At 33.7% G+C, this 25753-nt stretch overlaps 1 protein-coding gene across 1 annotated transcript in view; it reads right to left on the reverse strand.

Annotated features, from left to right (window-relative positions):
- The window catches only part of LOC132904846 (neuronal calcium sensor 2), a 75321-nt gene that overhangs the window by 37721 nt on the left and 11847 nt on the right, over positions 1-25753 (reverse strand). Inside the window, exon 2 of the mRNA XM_060955630.1 lies at positions 10399-10444. The gene's annotated coding sequence lies outside the window, so the exon portion shown is untranslated. The remainder of the gene's footprint in view (positions 1-10398; positions 10445-25753) is intronic.

Raw genomic sequence — 25753 nt, forward strand, 5'->3', positions numbered from 1 at the left:
GATAGAAAACTGATTAAATATAAAAAGTTTTATTTTTTATGTGTAAATAGATAGACACGTATAAAATTTCATTCTATCGATTATATCTATTATTTCTTTTTAGCGAAATAATAGTTATTCGATAAAAGCTTGATAATTCCGCTCAGGTAAAATACTTTAACTATAGTACCTACAGAATTTCATTCTAGTCACTTCATTGAAATTCAATCACTGGTTAGCAAGCAGCGCTACTCATTACGAGGCGAATCGTAGTTTGCCTATTTTAGGTTGAACCAGAGACTGTTTGCGACATATCGACTAGAAAGGATCAAGGACTCCAATCGCGGCCCATAATTGCACGAGTGGGCTGCTCATCGTGAAAAAGAACTCGTTAGTGCATTTTCGGAAGTAACTCTCTCCAGTTGAGTTGGCCAATCAGCAAGATTTAATTTTTTCCTACGAAAGACGCAGTGCGCAATTTCCACAATGGAAATTTTCCATCAACTAGTCGAAGCACGCGAGCTTGTTAATAAATTTATGCATCTCGTTGAAACATGCTTTTCTTGGTTGGCAAATACGCTCACGTCATTCGTAAAACTCATAAATTATTTTCTTTTATATGATGCTCAAATTACGTTTCGATCTAATTGAATATCGAATATTATTTGTTAGAGCGAGGAATCGCCATAACGTCATATTAATCGTACAATTTCTACGTTTTAACGAGTGCACGAATTTTCACTTGTCGTTTCATCAACGTGGCGGCCCGTACATCGATCGTATTTACGATTATTTCTATTGACCCGGTGAAACCATTTCAATCTCCAAGTTGAGATCAACGCAATTAACTGTGATCCATTAAAGATTTTACAATGATTTAGTAGAACACTGACACTTTAATATTAATTGTTTGTACATGAAACACGACTATAAAAGTTAAACATTATAATTGTTAAGATTTCTCAAGCAAATTAATGCTTTTTGAAAGTTAGAAGGTTCAATTAATAAAAATATTTGAATAAAAAGAAGAAGGAAAAATTAACGAGTGATTTCGGAATAAGCTTTCCTTTAAAAAGACTTTAAAACGTTAAGTCTTTTAAGACTTTAAAAACTTTTAAGACTCGTCGTAAATTTGTAACTTTAAAGTTCATTAGGAATTTAAAATTATTAAAGACGTTCGGTATTCGCGTTTAGTATAATTTTTCATAGTTGTTAAAAGCGTTATATTCTTTGACAAAGATATATTATGATTATAGAAAATAAAAGCTTTGACCTATAGTTAACGTTAAAAGTAAGAACAAACTGGTTATCTCCATATGACAAAACTGTGATGATACAAAGTATGTTATATTAAGTAAGTGATTATACAAAAAATCGCAAATTACACTGAAGTAAATTTTTCATTTCAAATTTTGAAAATCGGACGAGCTCGCTGACCTAAATATACAGGATTTGCGGGCTTATAAATTCCATGTTACGTTGCAGAACCATACAATTTCATAGAATATTTTAGCGAATATAGTAGATCATCAATCATTTAATCCTTCAATGTCCGTAAAGTACAAGTGACAAAATTTACTAGGAAACTTTAGATAAATTGCATTATGCTACTATTTTACTCATAGAATATATGCTTGCATGGTTTTGTGGAAAGAAATGAGAGCCACGCTGTATATTATTAATCTTACTTTATATTTCCACGTTATCATTTTCTCTCTTACATAACATCATTATTTTCCATTGAAATGTAACTCAATGAGAGTTTCTCTGATACGAAGTTAGACATGAATCACTACATAATTCATCGCATAGAGGGAAATCTGGGCACGAGATCTTTTTCACGCGACAGAAGAGCATTGAATGGTGTCAAAAAATCATTATCCAGCATATCAATCAATTTATCACTTTGCGGTGAGAGTATCTGCTCGTTAAAATGGAATTACTTAACCTCTTCCTAGATGTACTTATGGTGTACTTTTTTCCAATTATTAAATCTAAGAATAAAACGAAATCCAATCTCGTTTGTACGAAATGAAACTGCGTTACTTCAATTAATTATATCGAGTTTTTACTTTTTATATCCAGTATTCTCTGAGGAATTCTAGTTAAAAGGAAGTCTATTACGGTGTTTTAATGAATTTACCAAAGTATTAAAAATGAAATTTGTTGCTAAGCGGGGGAAAAAAACATAAGGTTGGAAAATATGAATAGATACATGAAATGGATATAGAAATCAAAGTAACATCGGCGTCTAATTACTCTGAGCAGTGTACTTTCACCAACAATGTAAATTCGTTAATGAATATTGCTTGATCCCTTATTGGCTTATGCTGCTTTTCATCCACCTCTTCCGTCGCAACCTCTAATTCCGTCTTTTGAAAGCGCTCATCAAGTGACACAGATGTTCACTTTGACTTCGAAGCGAATGACCATGCTGCTCTGTTACTCGGTACCTGAATGGTAGGATTTAGGATGATAAATTCAGGGATATTTCTATTTCGAGGCGGTTGTACTCCTTGCGAACATATCAACAACGCCATTAAGTTCATTTCGAAACATAAAAAAGAAAAAACAAGAAAGAAGAAACCTTAGAAACTTGCCTGTACGAAGTTACCCCTCATTTTCAAATCTCGAATTTTTTTCTTGTACCAAGTTATTCTGCGCTTGTTATACATCATTCAAAAAGAAATAATGATTTACTTCGGAAAATTCCTAAAATGATAAAAATAATAAAAACGTCCCCAGAAGTAATTCCAAACAAGTGAAAATTTCACCAGCTCCCTATTTCTTGAAAATCGAACATGTAATGTTGTCCTTGATTATTCTAGTTGTTTTAATATTCTTGCGAAATATTATTTCAATATCGTATTTAGTTTAGGAACGAATTTGGAAAAATTGTACACATAAGACACATTTCTCATTATTCTGTCAGCAATAGTATACAGTAAAGGGTTCTTTTTTTTAGCACGAACCTTCATCTGTAGAACAGCCAGAACAAAAAATTTGAAGACCGGAACACGAATACAAGGGTGTACACATGTTTCAAAAAAAGAACCCTCTATATTATTGCCGTCAAAATGAAGAGAAACGTCCACTGTCTTACTGGGTACAGTTCCTTTTTCGAATTATTTCCTGAACTAAATATGATATTGAAATAACGCTTTGGAACAATGTGGAAGAAACGTAAAACAACTTGGAAGAGGAAAAAAGAAAAAATACGAGAATTAATAAATGGGAAGTTAATTTCATACAGTTTGAAAACTCCGGTTAGAAAAACTCTTTCTCATTCTTTGTATTTATCAGTTTGCCAAGATGTTGTAAAATTATTTAAATGGATAAAAGATAGACACATTTGTGAAAGCGGAATACATCGAAGGTCTTTTCAAATCAAAACTCATATTCCTTTTTAATGAAACTAACATTAAAAAGCTCCCAGAATAGAGAACTAGTAGGGAGAAAGTAATAGAAAGCAACGTGCATTAGCTGATTAAACGAAGTAGCGGAAGATTGTAGCAAATTAATATGTTTTAATGTTCATAAAATGGACATTACTTCCTAGGTTAATCTGGTATAAATACTAACGTTATTAACGAAGAAGAATTTATCAAACGACAATGTAATAGACTAAAAAAAAAATATATCCAACGTCATACACTTTACCTTTAGGTTGTGCAAGAAGCTGAGAGACAGAGGAAGAAAGGGGAGAAAACAGATTGAAATGGAAAGGAAAAAAAGAGAGATTGATGATAGTTATAGTGTAACGAGTGCGCCTCACGCGACACAGCTCGAAACCCAGAATTATCGATTTTTGTAGCCAGCGGTTACGTCTCTACATAAAACATTAATATCACTTTGGCGTATCCTCATGCGAATGTATGCATAACGTTACATATATATCGCACGTTCTACGGCATCAAAATCTGTCCAAAATTATTCTTCAAGTATAGTGAAATATATACAAGTTTTCTACATTGAAGCTACAGCTACCAAACCAGTCAATATAATATCAAATCTTTATTCTTTAAGTATATTCTATTCTTTAAGTATAGTGAAATATATACAAGTTTTCTATATTGAAGCTACAGCTACCAAACCAGTCAATATAATATCAAATCTTTATTCTTTAAGTATATTCTATTCTTTAAGTATAGTGAAATATATACAAGTTTTCTACATTGAAGCTACAGCTACCAAACCAGTCAATATAATATCAAATCTTCTATTTTTACAGTTACTAAAAATACACAAGTATCTTTGGTAATATTAATCCCCACGAGAATGTGACAGATGTTTTAATTTTTTAAAAAGAAATTCCAATCCTTCGTTGTTTTACCATTATTTCATCGAAATTTTCATAAGGTAATTTTCCATGTTCAAGTAACACGTGAAAAGTTTAAGGAACTATAAAAGGTGTTAAAGAAGAAATAGGCTGCAAGCTACGGCCCTTAAACCGAAAAATATGTGCGAGCGTGTAATAAAAAGGTGAAGTTAATTACATTCTAGTGGTCACGCAAGTGCGTGCGTGCGTGTCGCTAATGAAGAACAACCCAAGAGTGCTTTTGTTTTAACATTTTCGACACAGTTTATCAAACAACATTTGCAGATATCGTAACTATTACAGAATAATAACGATTATTATCTTCTTTTTATTTTTGCACAGTTACTCCAACAAATAATATACAGGGTGTTTCCGAATTGATATTATATAACTTAAAAGTAGATGAATCTACATGAAAAGGCAAGTTGAAAATACCAATAAAGCAACATTTTCTCGTACAAAGATACTTATGCTTCTTTCGTTTTTGAATAAACCGATGTTGAAAATTTACCGATGCTAGAATACACTATAGATTACTTTTTATTGCATTTGCGTTCAGAAACGTTAGCAATATCCCTGCTGTATCGATCGTTATGGTAAAATAGCCAATATGATCTCTGGACTTACATTGATGGACTTTTGCTTATGGAGTCAAATTTCTTGTGTACTGCGAGCAGAATGCGAGTAGAGAACCGCCCAAAGAGAAGGTTCTTTTTGCATTGGAACGTTTGAAAAATGGAAATACCCTGAAGAACGCTTACAGACGTACAATACGCAGAACATAATTGTAAAATATAGCGCACTTTAATAAAGTTTTACACACTGTATGCTCCATTAAATCTCAGAATTTTTTCGTTCTTATACAATTTCAATTTTTTAACATTTACATATGTCAATGTATCTCTTATTGAATTTGGCGAAGTAAAACTGTTATAAATTAAATTTATTTGAAAAAAATCTCTACATGAAAAATGTCGCTCCACATTTTTGATCGGTTTTCTTACATAGAGTGATCATGGTGTAATTTCGTTTCAGTCCATACTACTAATTTTAAAACATTTTGTATAACTGCGTTTACCGTTACGTTACTGTGAATGTTACTAGGGAGTGACATAGAGCGTACGTAATTGTTAATTAAATTACCAAGACAGCTGCTACAACTGCAGAAACTCTGCGTATCAGGCAGAAATATTAATTACATGATTCACACGTTAGGCAAATCGGTAGTAGCAGCTTGGTAGCTTAATGAAATTTCGTGAAATCGACGTTGTGACAAATGTTAAAATTGTGCGATATAAACGAGGCATGTGAAATAAAAGATGATGCCGAGTTAAAATATTGAAAGTAGGTGGTGTAAATATTAAATACTATCGAATCTTTTAATTCTTAAACACGTTTCGATCGTTAATCAGAATTGAGTGAATATTAACGAATATTAATGAAATAACTAAACAAAAAGATTTTTGATAAAAGAATTATAATATTAAGTAAAGTAATCGATCTATCGTCGTATATTTAGTCAGTCGTATTTATATTTTCATGATCGTCACGGTATTCTAAATAGATGTATATATCAGTCATTTGAAATAGCAAGCGTATTTTTATTTTAAAACCTGGTCTTAAGTCTTTTAGCATATCCAAACACAACAGCACCAATTGCGCGCAATGTAAATATTTTAACAGCAAAGTCTCGTAGAATACAAACGAAGGATGGTGGTTGTATGTACAATAACATTTCCTGTTTCGCCAACTTCCCATTCGTGGTAGGTACTATTCTAAAACGGACAAACGTCACACAACATGAAATATGTTTCTTCTTCTTTTATAATACATAATGTAAACTTCTTGCATGATTAAATGACTTGTGCAAATCGAGAAGAAAGACATTTTGTATTATGTACTAAATAGCAACAAATATAATTTCGCAAAGCTACTATAGTTCAGTTTTTCTTCAAAGTTTTAGACAATTATAGCGCGTTCTAGCTTTAACATCACAATATAAAATATTTTCGTTTTTATTTTTTACAGTAACATGCGAGGTGAGCAGGATCGTGCTCAAGAGGACGTCTTTTTTTATTAAGAATATTCTCGAATCGTGTAAATGGGGACAAAGTAGTGCGTGAAATCGTGGCGACCTATAGCTATATTTCTTTCATTGAAATTATTTCTAACCGAATTATTTAATTGTTCCAAAGTATTATTAAATTTTTATGAAGGGGTAAGATAATAATTTTGATACAAACGTGAGTATTCGAGAAAATCGCTGCAACTGGGTACAGAACTTATTGCAGAAACAAATATACGTTTTCCAAAAAAAAGAAAAACGAACCCTTAATTATTATATTAAATTAAACCGGTTTAATAGTTCAAAACTGCTAAAACACGGTAAAATATTTTTCTCAAACTTCAAGTTTTATCAGTTTTCGAGAATGAAACATAGATAATTTTGCATGGTACTTAATTTCGAATAGTTTCAGTTCTGATTACAATTTCCACTTCTATCAGTTTGATAAGAAACAAAGTTTCTTTCGATCTAAAGAAATCATTGAACGATAGGAAGATCGGAGTTGTGAAAAAAATCGTCGGTAAAACATAACATAATTGGTTAAGCACAAAAACAGAGCTGCGTTTTGCAGAGCATAACAGAAGGGTGGATAAGAAAGCATATCGGCTATGAAACACTAATTGTATTTTGTGACACGCCGTTCTTACGGTTGTATATGTGTAGACTACCATAAATATTTGAACACCTGGTACAATTTGATCAGAAGATTGCTATTTTCTCCCTCATATTTTCTCTACTGTTAATTCTTTACTTCTTCTTATAACTGGAGTCGAATGATCTGCTAAAAAGCTGAAATAAGAAATATATTAGTATCGCTCGAGTCTTACGTTTACCCGCAATGAATAGTTAAGGCTTCGTAAAACATGTATAAACTTTTAGGGTGCGACTAGAAATATTAAGACGAAGCAACGTTGAATAGAGATCTAAAGTCGTGTAATTTTTAACAAGAATCGTTTCTTAAGTTTTATTCGTATTCAACTAATTGTCTCTTTATTTATACTAATAGATATCAATTGCTGTTTTCATCGATACGACATAGCACAATTCAAGAATACGTACAATTAGCTAAAATGAGATCAGGGACCAAAATTAGATCAAAATATGTATTATCGTATATATGTATATTTGCAATAATTTGGAAGCGTGGAAATACTCATGAAGGGTAATATAAGTGTACACACGAAGATCGCGTACGTAGGAATCGCGGAAACTAGTAGTACCAGGTTCCCCGGCCTGCTAGGGTAAAGCTGGGTCGCGGTTCTATCGATCTCCGCCCACCTGGAGACCTCTCTCTACCTCTGGCTCGTACTCGATGGTTTACAGGATGAACGTTGGGCCTAAAAGAAGGATAGAGGGGAGTAGGCAGAGGTGACAGGACATAAAAGGAAGGCAGAACACAGAGAGGGCTACGTAGCAGAAAGATTGCACGTATTATACTTATAGGGAGTGTGCTACATGCTTATGTACACCGGCCGCCCTCCACAAAGGTTACGAGAAAAAGCTCAGACAACAATGAGCGTTTCGCTGGCAAGTCGAGGAAAGTGACGCGCGCACAATGGCAAAAAACGAGGCGAAACGAGATGGCAAACTTCGTGCCTAGCTTACTATTTCACGAAGAGCCGCTCATCGGACGTATTCCTAACCTTTACACCGGCGGCTCTTTTCTCCTTCTGCTCAACCTTTTTCCTCGCTGCTCATCGAGAAACAAATCGAATTTTCTATCATCGTTATTCCTTCTCCGCGAATAAAGACTATACAACGAGCAGGAACAAAAGGCAACGATTTATCGTTTCTAACAAAGGCGCTATAAATAATTCCAAACAGTCAGAAGAACATTAGTGGTTGCTCTAATTAATGAAAGACGACCAACTAAAAACGCGCGAAACATAATTACAATGCCCATATTGAATACAATTAAAAAAAAAATTATGTGCATCTTAGAATTTTTCATAAATGCATAAAAACCCGCAATCTGATTATAACAAGCATCCCAAATATTTGTTATATCTTTAGACGTGTGAAAGAACTTCTTTGTCCTAGTTTCGAGCTACACTAAATCATGAAAAAGAAGTTATGCAACGTGTCATAAAGAAGAAAATATATTCAGACTAATTATACAAGCGTACGATTGAAACTTTTCCACTTAACGTTAGTACCAACGTGTCATTCCAGCTTTTTCCTTCGCTTTTCTTCTATCTTTAACGTTTTCAGTATAATTGAAAAGGACACAATAGTAATCGATCAAGCGGTCAACTTGAACTTCAAATTATTTTCAAACAGATACGGACAAGTGAATTGAAAATAATTGGGTTTTACATTTTACATTTTACTCGATTATAGGATTACATGCGTTGATAGCGCGTGCAAATTCACGGTAGATGCGATAGAACAGCTATGGTGATCTTGTGCATAAAAATTCGTCTCTCTTTCACGTTCCGCTATTATGCGTACGTTTGAATGGAGCGGAATGCGGAGGAGTAAAAATAAGTAGAATGGAAACATTCACGAAGGATGTAGTCAACAAAATATCTGTCTTATAAAACTTGTCACAAAATCGGGCAACGAACGTACGACAAGACAAATTAGTATCATTTGATGTTGTCGAAAACTTTATTTTCAAATCGACCAATTTTCTCGAAACTTGTCGTTTGTTACTTCGTCTATGCTCTATTTCTTCGAGATACGTCGTGCAAACATTGCGAAGATTAATCGTTCTGGAACGAGCATTTCTATTCTAAATATTACTCACATCCTATCAACATATATTTGTTGCAAATGTGTATCAAATAATTCTTTCATGCAATCTGCATACACGCCATTTCATCTTTCGGTGGTTTATCTATCATTAATTTCATGCACATGTTTTAACATATATACATTATACATACACACCCATTCCTCTGTATTATGAATATTATACTATCTTATATTATATTATATTATCTTGCCTTCCATGTTTCACACAAAATATGGAAAATGTGAAAAAGTAACTTTGTATTAGTACGTACTAAAGAGCAAAATGTATAATTTCATAAAGCAAGAAAATTTCAATCTTGACTGAATTGAGTCGTTCAATTATTATTATCATTGCGTTGAAATCAATACTTTTCACTTAACTGTTTACTCTACGTCTGTATATTTTGTTTTAGAGACATAAACTCAATCGCACATGTCCTCATTAGGTACCCAGCATTCATATCCACGTACGCATGTAAACATCATATGGAATGACGTTAGTTCTGGATATGATGTGTACAGATGTGACGATGCGGTTACGATGAATAGAGGCGAGAATTAATTCGTTATAACATTTGGATTTTGATGTGCCACAGTTACAAGAGAACTAAGAAATCAATATCCTTTTACGTCTCAATGACGTGTCTACAGTCTACACGTAGTGAAGTTATGACGTATTTGCTACCAAGGTGACTAAGGACTTATAAATCAGATCAGTGAGAGCGGTTAATCGAAAAATTGAGCTGCTTGACCTCTTACTGGCCAAATGCTTACTAGCGAGCACAAGGTGCGAACTTCCGTTATAACAGCTTTCTGTACTAAACGAAGCTTTATATTAAAACGAAGAATATTTAGAAAAATTTATATAAAATTAATTCACAGTTATACGAGTCGTATTATATTTTCATTAAAAGAAGGAACATACTTTAATTTTTTACATATTTATAATTAATATGTATATAAAATGAAATTATAATAGTAGCTTTTATGAGTTTAACTATACAGGAGTTGAAAATTCTCCGGTGGTTTTACACTACTACAATTAATAAAACCGCCTTGCATGAGTATGTTATTTTTAATCTTTGAATATATGACGATTAACGATTACGAACGATCATTACGCGTGTGTAGAAAATTTTGTACGCATGAAATAAATAAATTTTGCAGCCGGAGTAACGAAACACGACGGCGTAAAATATTTTGCAACTTCACTCTCGTATACATCGTACTTAAATACTAAATTATGAAGCGTAATTATCACGACGAAATGTTTGAAATATTAAATTGCATGATCTCCTACCTTATCGGGTTTTCTGCGCGTATTCTGCCAGTATTGAGCCGCACACCTGAAATAAACAAAGTATGTAAAATATCCGATGTATAGAAGCATCCATTTTTCAAATGATATTTATAAAAATATGAGTTTTCGTAAATATACGCAATTTAATTATAACTTGTGAAACGAAATAAAAATGAAACAGATTAGATCAGGGAATAGATTCCCAACTGTGTCATTTTTTTCTAGCAAATTAACGATATAAATATTTTCAATTTCGTAGAATTACTTTAGGAAGTGACATGGCTAAAAACTTGAGGAGTGACAAATTGAAATTAGGCCAAAGTATCTAGCTATGTAGATGGTTAAACTAGATTATATTAATTTAAATTCCGAATAGATAACACACGTATATACACTGCGATATGCTTTTAATTTACCATAAGCAAAACACTCGTTCGTTGGTCATCAACTATCACCCCACCTAACGCTCCTCAGATTAGACGTAGTACGTGCTCTTTCATGAAAAATCTCGCGTATTCCACAGCAAAACGCTGCTCGCTGATGGAACCACTCGTGCGGATATGTTCCTCTTTCCGCTAGCTTTTTACAACGGTAAGGTAGCTGACATGCTGACTCTTTTCCACATATTTTGCGATCACATGTTTCTCCATTTCATACTTAAAATACACACTGCATCTAGTTGTACATTCAGACGACGAATCGCAGAAGTTTTGGTTGCGGGTTTAAAAAATTCTTTGATATAATTTTAGTCGTTAAAGGACTGTCGTTACGGCCGTGATACATGGAAAGATCAATTGTAGCCGAATTCAAACTAGCTTCGTTAATTAAACTCCGAAATCGATTCCAATACCGGAAGGAAACGTACGCGACATGCCGTACAGTGACAAATTATCTTAACGTGCTTCGATAACTAGTTAATTAGTGTCAACGAGTAATTTCAACTGAAATTCACTTGAATCGAAGTTTGTTTTTCAATTTGTAAAATTACACAGAGATCTGTATAGAAATATTTGCCCACGGCGTGTTCGATTAACTTTTTTAGTAAAACTATGCAAAGACCAATACTTTCACGGATTGTTTAAAATTATACTGAAATTATGTCGAAGATACAGGGCATTTCATTTAAATCCATCCAACATCACGAACAGTTATGAAATTGTCGATGATGCTGAAAAATATTTCAAATAATAATTGAACGGTTTTATCTGAAAATACGATGATCGACCTTGAGGATACAGCACGTTCTGAGAGTGGTAGAACACGAAAACTAGGTAACAATAATGACCGAAACCTTGGCAGACTTCAAATTCTTCAAGATATAAAACTATGAACAATCTGCTTTCACTCGAAAATAGTTCGATATTCTCGATCGTGTGAGAAACTATGTTAGCAATGTGTGCTAACACATTAGGCAGCTAAAATTATGTGTTTCATCGAACGGCCGATTGTGAGAGGCTCGAACGTTGTCAGCGCTGAATCATCCCATAAAATCACTTAACGTTCTGGCCTGCAAATCCTAAAAACAAATCTTCGAAAAGTTATAGTGGACGTATGGAACTCAGAAAATTATTACACAACTAGAGAATTAAGAATTAAGCTACTAAATTTCAGGTTACGTGTAATAATTTTTTAAAGATTCTTTTAGACACCCGAAATTCCAGCAACTTCAGTCTTAGCTTACACTCCCTCGTCAATTAGCATATAAATGAATTCATTTAAATTCAATAAAGTTCTTTGCTACGATCTCATTCTGGTTCATAAAAGTACCGGGCGCACAATGGAGAACTGTGACGACTGCTCATTTTCTCTTCTATCTCCTTGCAAATCCAGAAAAGGATTAATTACGCAATTTTCTCCAATTGTACAGTTACATGAAATAGTTCAGTTTAAGTTTTAATCAAATGAAAGGTATAAACTTTATTAAACGTTAATTATTTGTACTTATTATAGGTGAAATAATCGAATTCTTAATAAAGTTTCCAACACCGCAATATATTATATAAGAATTGAGTTCCTAAAGCCATTTTCGAGTACTCTCTTCGTTGGCTAAGGCTCTAGGCAGTCATATTCTCGCAAATTCTTTTTAAAACTGGTATAAGGGAAAGAATTTATATCAGTGTCGACTTGCCCGACCATTACGAAAAGAATTTCATCTATTTAATTCTTTAATTTACATTGCGACACCTTTATAAGTTATAAATACTCGTTCGTTACTGGATAACCAAGAGAATACATAATATCTCAAATTCACTGTTTTGAGCCATATTCCTCTTCCCCATTTTCCCCAATTCCCTATTAGGTCCAGGCTTATCATTTATTTGTACCTTTATTATGAAAGGATGAATGTCGGATGTTGTGAATCTTGCTTACAGTATTAAAGGTATATTTACTATTCATAAATCGAAGTATATAGTCGAAATGGCTCGTTGTTTCAAATTGCCATTTGTTATCTTTATTCGAAATAAAATTTACTCAAGCTTAGCTGGCATAAATTAAAATTCTTTTAGTTTTCATTTTTACGCAAAGGAGTACGAAAACTGTTTGCTCGGATATTTTTACAGGCCAGCGTATATTAATTACAAACACGTGTACATGTAATCCTATATGTACACTAAAGCCATTTCGTATTTGTATGGCTTAATTAGTTTTCTCGTAAATTTTAAATTCCACAACGTAAAAGCTATCGGGAGAGAAGAAAGAGTCGGATAGAATTATTTTTATACGTGTATGATGAGGAGAGGCGTGCACCGAATGCACGTGACTACGCTGGGAAGTATTTAAAAGAGAAAAAGTCACTGGTTCTGTAATCGAGTGAAGCATCAAGCGAAGGGCTCTAATTTTGTGGCTGTGACCGTGACGGCACATGGTTGGACGAACACACGGGATAAAGTAAATTGCCATGAAATAAATCGTCGTCGGCGGAAATGCCTGTGCGGTTTGAGATTTATTGTGCCCGGCAGAGCAGCCTCTTATTCGATTTTTCCTTCGAAAATCAAAAGCAAATGAACGAAACCTTAGACGGTCTGCATTTTTATTTTTTACCAAACCAAATCATATCGTTCGAAATTTTCGATCGTAACTCTGATTGTTTCAAACGCGTACATTCTCATACTCAAACTCTTTTCGTATATGTGTATCAGGATCTTTCCTGTGACATGTAACTTGCGACTCGTAAAATTTCGTCGATGTTGTTAATTAAATTGCGTCTGGCTTTTCCAGGTGTGGAGTATGACAATAGCACGAGGCAAAGGAGGAAACGATGACAGTAACTCATCCACTCACTTATTCCCTATGCGCTCGAGGATGCACTGTAGCACCATTACGATCACTTACGCTTGGACTACAAAGTGTTTAACCAGCGTTGTGTTCACCTGGTAGACTTTCGTTAATAAAATATTATATCGATCTGAAAAGCGATGATACTAGTTTATGGTATCTCAAAGGAGCGTTCGAATTAAGGCTGGTTTATAGCGCCATTCTGTGGCTTTCTAACGCTATCGTGACAATTTCGTTCAAACAAAGTTATCGTACGATCGCGTTCGATACCCCGCTATAGCGCAAAGGATTTCTAGATGTTCTATATAATGTCATATTATATAAATAGGATTTGTCATCCTTAAGGCAACGATTAAGTATCTCTCTTTATTTTTAATCATACTGGGAAATGTTCAACGCCTAAATGATTCGGAAGGAAGGATTTTACGAAGAAAATTGTCCTTCCAAGGTCTTCTTTCATTTTTGTAAGATCGCCTTTGTCTCTGTGACAAAGGAGAATATACAGTTACAAGTGTAGCAGCGGCGAATGTGTTAAAAGAAATTATTTTTCCACAATATCCCTCCTTTGACACCGCTCAGACTGTTTTAAAACTGTTTCTCAGTATCGATTGAAGTAATTTAAAAATATTCCAGAGAGACGTTCAGCTATTCGATCGAGGGTAAAATACCCTGTATTATAGAACGCAAGGCGTCGTATTTCCCTCGCCATTGATTGTCTCTTTTGGTTCGTTCACGCGGCTGACTGCTAAAGCTAACTTGGTCAAACTGTTTGTGTTTTGACAGCCTCAGATACGTACCGTGTCAGTCAAACAAAGCATTCTTAATGAAAATGACCGATAAGCTATAACGCATGCATGGTCATTGTAATGTCTGCATGTAGCGGTGTTTGTCCGAACAGAATTACAATAATGTCCAGTTAATATCGGCTTCGTCATCGTCTGCAATTCTCGGAAATAATCTAAGCGAGGGACACGGAGAATGAGAAAAATCGTACTTTAATGGAAATGAAGAAAACCTGCAGTTTTCTTTTTACAATTAATGTTGGTTCTTATTATTTATTATACGTCTGACGTTCAGTAGAGATTCTTAAACTGATGATCAGTTTCCCATAAATATAATTATGAACGCTTGTAGATTAGTCAAATTTTAGAACAAACTATTTTAGCTCGTTAAAAATGGTTGTCGTATCTCGAAGAGTCTTTTAAATTGGCCTTACTTAGCAAATTTCCGTTCAACTGCCTATCGAAGAATCTCCAGTTTTCGACCATGAAGTAAAACGGAAGTAAACACTTAAAGAGCCTAGTTAATTATAGCCGATTTTTATTCAAACATTAACGAACGATATATAGATATAGAGAGAGATATATTGCAAAATAACGTTCTATTATTTTCACGGAAATCTGGACATTTGATAAATGAAATTTAATACAAGTTCTTTGAAATTTCAGTTCGAGGAGTAATTCATCAACTGTTTCATTAACGACGCCTAATACAAACCGAAGCGATGAAAGTAAGTACTTACAACCCACGCCCAAATAGGACGTAAAAACGCGGCAATGTGGTATAATTGAAGTTTAATTACACTGAGTAACGTTAACTATAGTTTCGCGTAGTAAACTTTTCGTCGAGTATAAAACGAAATTAACGTTTAGCCTGTTTTAGCTTCGATGAGAGAGATGGAAGATATAACGTACGCAAAATTAATCTTCCTTGTGAGATCATTTACGTGGTCAAACCTACAATTACGGTAAGAATATAATATTCTTATATTTCTTCGGATTTCCGAAATTTCTTAAGGAGTTGTATATCAAATTAACCGCGACGAGAATTTATAATTTCACTTTTTCATTCGAACGATACATAAAAAGTAAACTTTTCGTAAGACTGACACAAATACCAATAAATTTACTACAAATAGGTAAAAGAAATTGAATAAAATTCAATGGCTACGTAAAGTTTTGTATAATTCTATTTTGCTGATCATCTGACAAACAATAATATTTTTGTGGATACTGGACAATATGAATAAATAGTATTCGTAGGAGCGGTGAAGAAATGGATCGGTGGCTGAAATATTTGAAATATTCGATATTGCCAAATATGAAAGCATCTGCAAGGATGAAACGCTTAACGAGCATCTTGGCTGCGTAGAGGACGCAATGGAAGGGGCGTTGTCGACGAAAAGGATGAAAGGAGGGGATGAAGAGAAGGCCGAATCGGCAGCAGAAAAGCAAAGGGTGCAAGGCGCCGGCGTGAGGGCAATCCGACGCAATGCGGGCAGCGCGACGAGAAGCAGCAATCAAGGATCAAGCCTTCGATGCACGATTCCTTCATCGATGTATTAATTTCTAATCGACAATCTGATATGTCGAAGGTGCCACGCTTCTGCCAACTTTGCCTTACAACTTCTTTACAGTATACTCGTCAAACTGTAACTAAAATATCAGATTCTACGACACAACGATATAACAATTTTCTTTTTATATTTCGATTATTTGATTTTTAGAAACGTTTAAGGTTCACTGTTTCTTTGACTGATTTTTTTCTGTTCAACTTCCAATTTTTTTCAAAATTTTCCACTTTGCCAAACCGCTGCCATTTATAAAATAATTGAGATTCTTCGTTAAAAATCATAAAAATTCATAAAAATTATATTTCGGGCAGTAGATGCTACTTTATGAGTCTATCTATCGATGTTCTAAAAGAGAAGATTTCTAACACAGCGAATAAATTCTCCATCGCGTGGAACTTTTTCTTTAAAAAAATTAGCAGGCAAAGATGCAAACTGCTAATATCATCTGGAAAAATCTGTACTTTTCATTTCGTAATTACTCGCGCAAGAAATCACTTTATCCATCTTTGGATGGTCCAAGGTTAGCCCTTCAACGCGAAGTCTAATCTATTGCGAAAAGACATCGATGTGTCAGATAGCGTAGCAGCTGGCTGTGTACCAATCGACTCATTCCCCTTAGGCAGCATCCAACGCGTTAGCTGTTTGCGGGTAGATTAAACGGAGAAGATGAGTTAAGTCGCAATGTAAATTGATCGCAACGTATATAATGATCGCTAATACTAGCATTAGTGACGAGTAAAACCGCTGTTTTTTAATAAACTAAGAATACGTTCGAGTAACAAATATAGTAGTTCTCGGACACGTAATCAGATTTTTCCGCAGTTTGAGGTTTTCTAGAGTCAGCCCTATGCTTTGTTTTGATGAATCAGCTCGAACAGCAGGGAGTGATGTTGAAGCCTGGCGTAATCCGTCGATGACAAATTAAAGGGGTAACCTCGCGTGCTCGATTAATCATTTATCACTAAAAATCTTAATTTTAGTATTCGTTATTAAGTGTTTGTGGAGATGCTACGATTGGATCGCTAATATTTTTTCTATAACGATAAATTCAATTAATCGCCAATGTTATTGAAAGAATAATTGAAAAATACAGTATTTGCATATAAATAAACAATAAGAACAGTTTAAACAAAGTTGCGTTTGGGAAATTCATTTTATCGAGAGAATCTTAGAAATTCGTTGATAATAGCTTCTAAAAAAGAAAGATAAAAATTTTAATTTCCATTAGCGGATAATTTAATCACTACTAGAAACTGTCCTTGTGATTCGTTGCCAATGGATTTGAGAGTCTCGAATGTCGTTCGTTTGTCTTTTATATCTCATTCGTGTTTGGTGCGGGTCATCGAAAAAAGTTTGATTAAATCTCCGATTCCCACAGGTAGATACCTCTGCTATCTTTTATTTATTCTATGACATAAGCAAACTGATATTATATAGATTTTTATGCATTCCAATAATTAATTTAATAATCACTTCAATATTTTAATTCGTAATACCATCGACAGCGAATTTGGTTTCGTTCGTTTCATAAAATTTTAATGTCGAATAAAAATGGAGAAGAAAGAAATATTAATCGACGATGAAATACAATCAAAGAGTGAAAAGCATTCCGTTTAAAGAATTTCATGCAGTTTATATCAGAGCCATGATACAATTTACGATTTAATAAAAAATCCAGAAACTATACGTGTAAAAGAAAAAGTACGCACCGACTTGAAGCAGTAACTTCTTATAGAATCTGTGCTATTTTAAGAGAAGTTTCGAATTCTTTCCCGATTGCATGTAAATAGTTAGATCATATTTATTAATCCTATCAAGTATAAAAAGACTTATTTACAGTTCTCATAAAATATTCTTATCTTTATCCGAATTTTATTCAAAAATAATATTCTGCTAAATTACCAAAAAGTTGTCTTTAGCGATGAAGCGAGATTCGATCATTAATCAAATTTATTTCGTATTATTTTCATAATTTGCGAAAGCAAACGCAAGTACTAAACTGATAAATGTACAGAGAAATCGTTATGATTCGGCCTGGGATTGGATGATGGAGGAGGTGCAATGAAATTTGTAAAAACACTATTTCCAACTGGAAAAAAGCCGAAATATAGAATTTGCAAACGAAAAATTGTATAGTCAAAGTTAGATCAATTTAACAGGTGCAGGAATAAAAAAAAAATTCACGCTATTCGCTTGTGAAAAATTCGTATTCCCACGAGATTACGCAACCGTCCAACAGAATGGTAAAAGCCATAAATATATTTAAACCATACCGATAATATTATAATATTAATTTAGTTTAATATTACAACTATTACACGTCTTCACGTTAAATAATGGAGCGTTAGATCATATTATTCTTCGATCGAAGGAATTGCAAAATAGTTACAATTAAAGAATCGGTGAGATTTTCTACGGATTACATCTGCAGAAGAAAACATCCTATCGAGTGTTCTAAAAATTGAGACTTTAGTATTTGTTTGCTTGGTAGACATTAAAAATACTTATACTTTAAAATGACTTCTGCTTGTTTTCAATTCCGCAGTTGCTTGGAACTTCTGTGGCTGTGGATTTTATCACGAAGAGAGTGATTTATAGATTCTATTCGAAGCCAAGCAAATATCTCTTCAAATTCTTCGATCCTAGATGGAACTTGATAGCAATAGTTATGATACACGAATAACTACAAAATGTAAATAAACAATTACGTCATCTACCTAGAGCAAGTATTAAATTTCATATCAAATGTGAAGTAAAGAAACGATGAGATAAGAGTAAGCATTTTCGCGTTAAGAGATAAATTTTTAATTAAAATATAATACGCGTGATAACGTACTTCACGTTTTAATTATCGTCTCTAGACGTTATCCGAAAAAAAAAATAAAAAATAAAGATGTATATTGATTACTTCGAATGCGTCTACGATGAGAATTAAAATTGAACAAAATTTATCTTTGCTTACTTTTATCTTTAAGGGGTTAATGGGAAAAAAACATTCAGGTTCATTCGAAATAGAAAAGTACGTTCTGCAGAATTCTGAAATGCAGTAAAATTTTCTTTCGCTGATTTGTTACTATAGAGATTTAAAAAAGAAAAAAATAAAAATGTATATTGATTACTTCGAATGCGTCTACGATGTGAATTAAAATTAAACAAAATTTGTCTTTGCTTACTTTTATCTTTAAGGGGTTAATGGGAAAAAAACATTCAGTTTCATTCGAAATAGAAAAGTACGTTCTGCAGAATTCTGAAATGCAGTAAAATTTTCTTTCGCTGATTTGTTACTATAGAAATTTAAAAAAGAAAAAAATAAAAATGTATATTGATTACTTCGAATGCGTCTACGATGTGAATTAAAATTAAACAAAATTTATCTTTGCTTACTTTTATCTTTAAGGGGTTAATGGGAAAAAAACATTCAGTTTCATTCGAAATAGAAAAGTATGTTCTGCAGAATTCTGAAATGCAGTAAAATTTTCTTTCGCTGATTTATTACTATAGAGATTTAAAAAAAAGAAAAAAGAAAAAAAATGGTATTTATATTTCTTGTTTCGTCCTTTCTCTCCGTCGTACAATAGCGATTTATGCTCGTGCGAGCGAAAATAAATCATAATAGAAAAAAAAAAAAAAATTACAGACACGGAGTATAAAAATGTGTAGAGTTAACATCAATGTATATCCTTCAAGCATACATTAAAGCTTACACTGAAAGGCATAAAACTGTCTATACTTGTTAATATATGACAGACCTTAGCGATTTGGCCAGCAAAACATACTAGATATTTAAACCTCGTCTATCTTAAACGGTTCGAGACATTTATTTGTGTTATTTATTTCTTCGCTCCTGGACTTCGTTAAATATGTAATACATTCTTGTTAGTTATGTTAAATTCGCTGTATCGTCAATTACAAAAATGTTCCACGACCCGGCGAAATATCTAGTTCCGTGGGAAGCGACTGAAACTGTAAATTTGTTCAAGAACGCAACGATATAAATTAAATAGCGCATGCGAAATATCACGTCTTGAAATACCACGCCTTATGTGTGGCCGGTTGTGTATTCTATTTGGAAGCTGCAAGTAATTATGTTTAATAACTTCCTTTAGACGTTATCCCATCATACTAATCATATTTTCTATGTACTCTATGCCAATAACGGAGCGATGGCTCATTTGTATGGGAAACGCGCATCTCTTACGCTACGTGAATAATTATTTCGTTGGGAGAAAAAATGTCACCTTTTAAGTAAGCAAAAGAAAATTCTGAAACTTTCATGCATGCTCTGAAAACATAAAACGATGGAAATCCTTTCAAGGAGGGAAGAGAGAGTAGAAATAAAATAAAATTTATCGCGTTACGAAAACTATCTGAAACGAAATTTCGACAAACGTTTCTTTTCGATTAAACCCTTCACATATCATAAACGACGAACGTAAAAAGATATCGTTAAATACGTTAACGGTAAAACTAGGTCAATTAGATGAAAATAAAAGTTCACTCTTAAATTTCTTTCCTGAATTTTTATCTGTATCGAAAAAAGTTTCGAACATTTGAGTTAACGAACGCCTGTATAATGTAGTAGAAAGATAAATATTAAAATATTTCGAAACTTTCGTACATTTCTTGAAAGCCTATAAAAATAAAAAAAGTCAGAGACGAGGTTAAGCGATCCAGTTTGCCCACAGAGTATAAAAAAAATATGTCTGCCAGCGAAGGATTTGAAAATAAACTCAAATGTAGGCATATGTGCGCGAGATAAAATGTTTTTAAAATGTATGAAATTACAAGCTTCCAGAATTTTGCATGTTTCGGGTCACCTTTCTCTCGTTTTTATTTTTTGGGAACGGGACAGCTAATACTTCCAGAATCAATAACATTATATCTGCAACGTTCGTATTTGCCAACTTCCGTTTTCTTTTTCTACCTTTTCGTCGTTTTCACCAAGTCGTGCGCATGAATATATACAGTAGCGGACAAAAGTTTAAGACGATGATTTGTAAACCGGATTACAAACATCTTATACGCATATTGTTCTTCTATTCGGTTTGTCTCTTTGGAATAACGTAGCTGTATGTTTGACCTTCGTAACCTCAGACAGTCAGTTGTTAAATACAAACAATGTAGGAGTTACAACAGTTAGTTACCGCCTAGCACTTGGAAACAGTGGACATTAGTTTAAGACGATCTGTGTAAAACGTGAGTACGAGTACAGTTTTTGAACATTTTGATTCTGGAATGTCAAAATCATTGTTTAGTGTACCTTTTATTGCTTAAAATTCATTTAGGTAGGAACAGACTATGGGTAAATCAAAGAATTTACTTGAAAACGAAAGGGAACAAATCGTAAGGCTGCGAAAGCAAAGTAAAACCTTCACCGAAATAGCAAATATAGTGAACAGGTCAGAAACAGCTTGTAAACAAGCTTGGTATAAATGTTTAAAGACAGGCATGTATTGCGATCAACCGAAAAACGGAAGACCACGGAAAACAACACCGAAAATGGATCGCCGGATTCATCGATTGAGCGAAAAGGATCGTTTTCGTAGTGCAAATAATATTGCTGCGGAGATAAACTATGAAAACGATACACAAATTAGTGCTAGAACTGTTAGGAGAAGATTAGAAGACTTTAACTTAAGAGGACGAAAACCCCAAAAGAAACCACTGCTGAGTTCTAGGAATCGAAAAAGACGACTTGCATTTGCTAAAGCTCATAAGCATTGGACAAGTGAAGATTGGCAAAAGGTATTGTTTTCTGACGAATCGAAATTCAATCGCGTCTGTTCTGACGGGATACGGTACGTTAGACGTCGAATTGGCGAAAGTTTGAAAACACAGTGCGTTTTAAAAACTCTTAAACATGGTGGTGGCAACGTTATGGTGTGGGCGTGTTTTTCTCGAAGCGGCCCTGGTCCGATATGTCGTATCAATGGAATTATGGACCGTTTTCAATACAAGGACATACTCAAGAACACAATGTTACCTTTTGCACGCAACAATATGAGTGATGATTTTATTTTTCAAAATGATAATGATCCGAAGCACACGGCTCGGGTTGTGAAACAGTTTTTTCAAGAAGAAAATATCACCGTGCTGCCGTGGCCGTCGCAATCACCAGACATTAACCCAATCGAGAATTTGTGAAGCATCATAAAAAAGACAGTACAAGGTTATAAACCGAAAAATTTAAATGAACTTTACTCTACGATTGAAACAGCCTGGAATAATATTACGGTAGATTAATATAAAAAATTAATAGATTCTATGCCAAGAAGATGTACCGAAGGGATAAGAAATAACGGATATTGAACAAAATATTGAATTTAAACAAAAATTGTGTATATTTTTTAACCAAAAATTAATATTTTTTGTATAGTCTTAAACTTTTGACCGACGAAATATTATACAGATTTCGTTCCTTTTTTATAACTTAGCTATTGAGCAAAATATCAAAATGAAATTTTTTTTCTAAGTGTACAAACAAATGTACAATTAGTTAATACCAAAAGTAGAACACCGTATTTATATTTTTTATGGAAAGTAAATCAATTATTTATTTCTTCCATTTCGTCTTAAACTTTTGTCCGCTACTGTATACACACATATGTTAAACCGAAGCTCGCCTTAATATCACGTTTCTTCGTTCTTTTATCGTAATCTTAACGACACTTTGTCCGTTTTTCTTTTTTTCTTGAAATATTACAAAATCATCGCATAAAATACGAAAGCAATATTTAACATACATTGCGTATTATAGAAATTTAATTTTCATCGAGTTATGAGAAGAACGAGATGCGTATTTCGAGGAAAAGAGAAATTAGTAATAAAGAAATCACGTAATGGGGTAACGAGACATTGAGATTTTACGAGACAAGCCTGAATCCTGAATTCAAATATGTGGCACCATCTAGAGACGCAATCGAGAATAAGTACAGTCGATAACGTAAGTTTGCGACAGTATTGCAGACATCTACGTTATCCACCACTCTATAGAATCTGAACCATGATGGCGTTGCAAGAAAATGGACCAGGTATCGATCAAATACTTTGTTCTTTCGAAATAAGACCTTTTTAAGATTTCGCAGATGCGCCAAGAATGAAAATCGGTGGAATTACCTTGCACTCGATGTACATACGTTTGAACGGATATTCATCGAATACATTTACAAAGACAGGAGAAGTTAACGAAAACCAAATTCGTTAAATAATTGAAATAAACGTATAAAAAAATGTAACTTTTAATCGACATAGCTATAAATAAAATATAATCTGAAAAAAGATATCTTTTTCTGTACTGAAAAAGATGCATCGTGAACCTACAAATAGAAAGGTATAATTTATTATTGGTTAAGGAAATTAGGAAACAAAACAAAGAGAACTGGGTCGAGCCATAAAACAGAGGGTAATCGTTACTTTGTTTTCGTCGTGGTTCCTCTCGTTCTGCTTGTACACGACAAATAAAAATGATAAATAACAGTATCTATAAATCTAAATAATCTTTGCATTTAATAAATATAAAGAAACCATATGCAACTATAAATATTAAAAGAAAAGAAGTTTCATTAAATTAGTATTTATTTCGTTTCGTTCAAGTTGAAAGGGAATTTTTGCTACCATTACTGCTCATCATAAAAGATATAACTTAGAAAAAACGAAGCTGGCACCCCGCTGGGGGTAGCCACCCACATGCTATATTTATTTTATTTTATTTTTTTTTTCACCAATAAGATACAACACTTTACCAAATGTCCTTCAGGACAAATTGTAAAAACCAAAATAAAATAATAAAAAAAAAAGTACTGCTCGTAACAAAGACTCGCTAGATCGATCAAGTTACTCGGATCTAAGCGACGTAGAGTCAAGCTATAAAACTACTAGGAAAATATATTTCAAGCTTAATACACTAACAAGTTGATACTGATAAAGTGGTCTGGAGTTGTTCGAATTCAGGTAACTCGAGTAATCTGCATGAGGTTTAAGGGAAAACAAAGTTACACATATCGAACATCCTACAGATACTAATTAATTTACTAAATATTGATAGACCGCGAATATTTATGCAAAAATAAATTGACATTAGGTGAACCTTCAGCGTTACTCGGTTTATTGCGTTTAACGAGTTTATAGTCGAGATTGGGAGTCGAGGCAACAACGATGAGATAAGGATAAAAAGAAAAACGCACGAAAGAGTCATTTTCGCGCAAAAGCGACAGGCGATTCGACAAGCTTTTGAAGGAAATTTTTCACAACTTGAGTTAAACATAAAAGATATAACTTAGAAAAAACGAAGCTGGCACCCCGCTGGGGGTAGCCGCCCACATGCTATATTTATTTTTTTTTTTTTTCTTCACCAACAAGATATAACACTTTACCAAATGTCCACAAGGACAAATTGTAAAATAACCAAAATAAAATAAAATTTATTTTTTTTTTTTTCTTCACCAACAAGTTATAACACTTTACCAAATGTCCACAAGGACAAATTGTAAAATAACCAAAATAAAATAAAATAAAAACTTGAGTTAAATACGTAATCGGATCGAAACTCGCAGTCCCGTTTGTTCGACGGACGTACAAAGTGCAACGAAAGCGCTGCTTAAAATTACTTGTACGTCGTCTCAACAGGTAGGCCGGTGGCGTACACTCTCCAAACTCCAAATCAGTTTCTGTGCGTCATCGCGTATGCCGGAAATCATGAAGTAATCGTGCGACTGTGACCAAGCTAGCGCTAAATACATCAGCTCGTAAAAAGCTTCGCACCTTGTGCACGCTACATTAGCGAGCATTCGCTGCGTTTCCTAATTATAAAACCACCTAAAAATTATTTCTTATTCCTACACAAGCTTTGAAATTTTACACTAATGAATAATTATATGCTATCAAAGTTAAAAATTCCGTAAATTTTCCTCTGGAATGAAATATTTCGCCAATTCTTTATCGCAAAAATTAATATTTTTTGACCACAGCGAACGCAAATAAAGTAACTGTAAATTCCTCCTCGCGAATTCAGCTTTTAATTACCGAGTTAATGAAAAACAGGTAACAACGGTTGCCGAGGGCAAAGGATTCATGAAATTAGTATCGATATCGTACTAACGCGCTTCGTGTTGCTATCTTCCTCCAACACCATGCTTTTTTTTTAACGAGCGTTTACTGTTACGCAGTTCAAATCGTAAAAGCAATTTATGTTTAATCTTCGGCCGGATTTTGAAAAATTTGCTTCGAGATAGATGAAACAAATCAATACGAAGTTTCAATCTTCTACATTCTATTGTTTGAATTAGAAAAATCAGTTTTACGGTTTCGTGCTATTTTCGTAGCGCTTTTCTGCTTTTCGTGTTCTTCCGGATCGAATCGACCAGTAAATTAATTACAGTGCAATACAACGAGCAAGAAGAACAGGGGTGTATCACTTTGAAAATATTCCCTAAGCTGGTGGGAAATTCGCTGGAACTGGGTATTTTTAAACTTTTGTCCTTTGGATGTTAAACACTGGTTTGATTGTGGTTCAACTTTGTTTCTACAACGTTCGGAATTTTCACGTGGCACGCTCGTTCTAGCAAAATAAAAATTTCATCGATAAGTGTAAAAATAAGAAGAACAAAATTCCTTGTTGTAACATTATGACACTGAAAAATATTCAAACGGTCTTAACGATTATGCCTTAGGCTAAATTTAATTAACAGGTATCTTCCATTTTAGGATATTCCATTCTATGTAAAGCGA

Source organism: Bombus pascuorum, chromosome 3, assembly GCF_905332965.1.
Source record: "Bombus pascuorum chromosome 3, iyBomPasc1.1, whole genome shotgun sequence".
NCBI lineage: Eukaryota > Metazoa > Arthropoda > Insecta > Hymenoptera > Apidae > Bombus > Bombus pascuorum.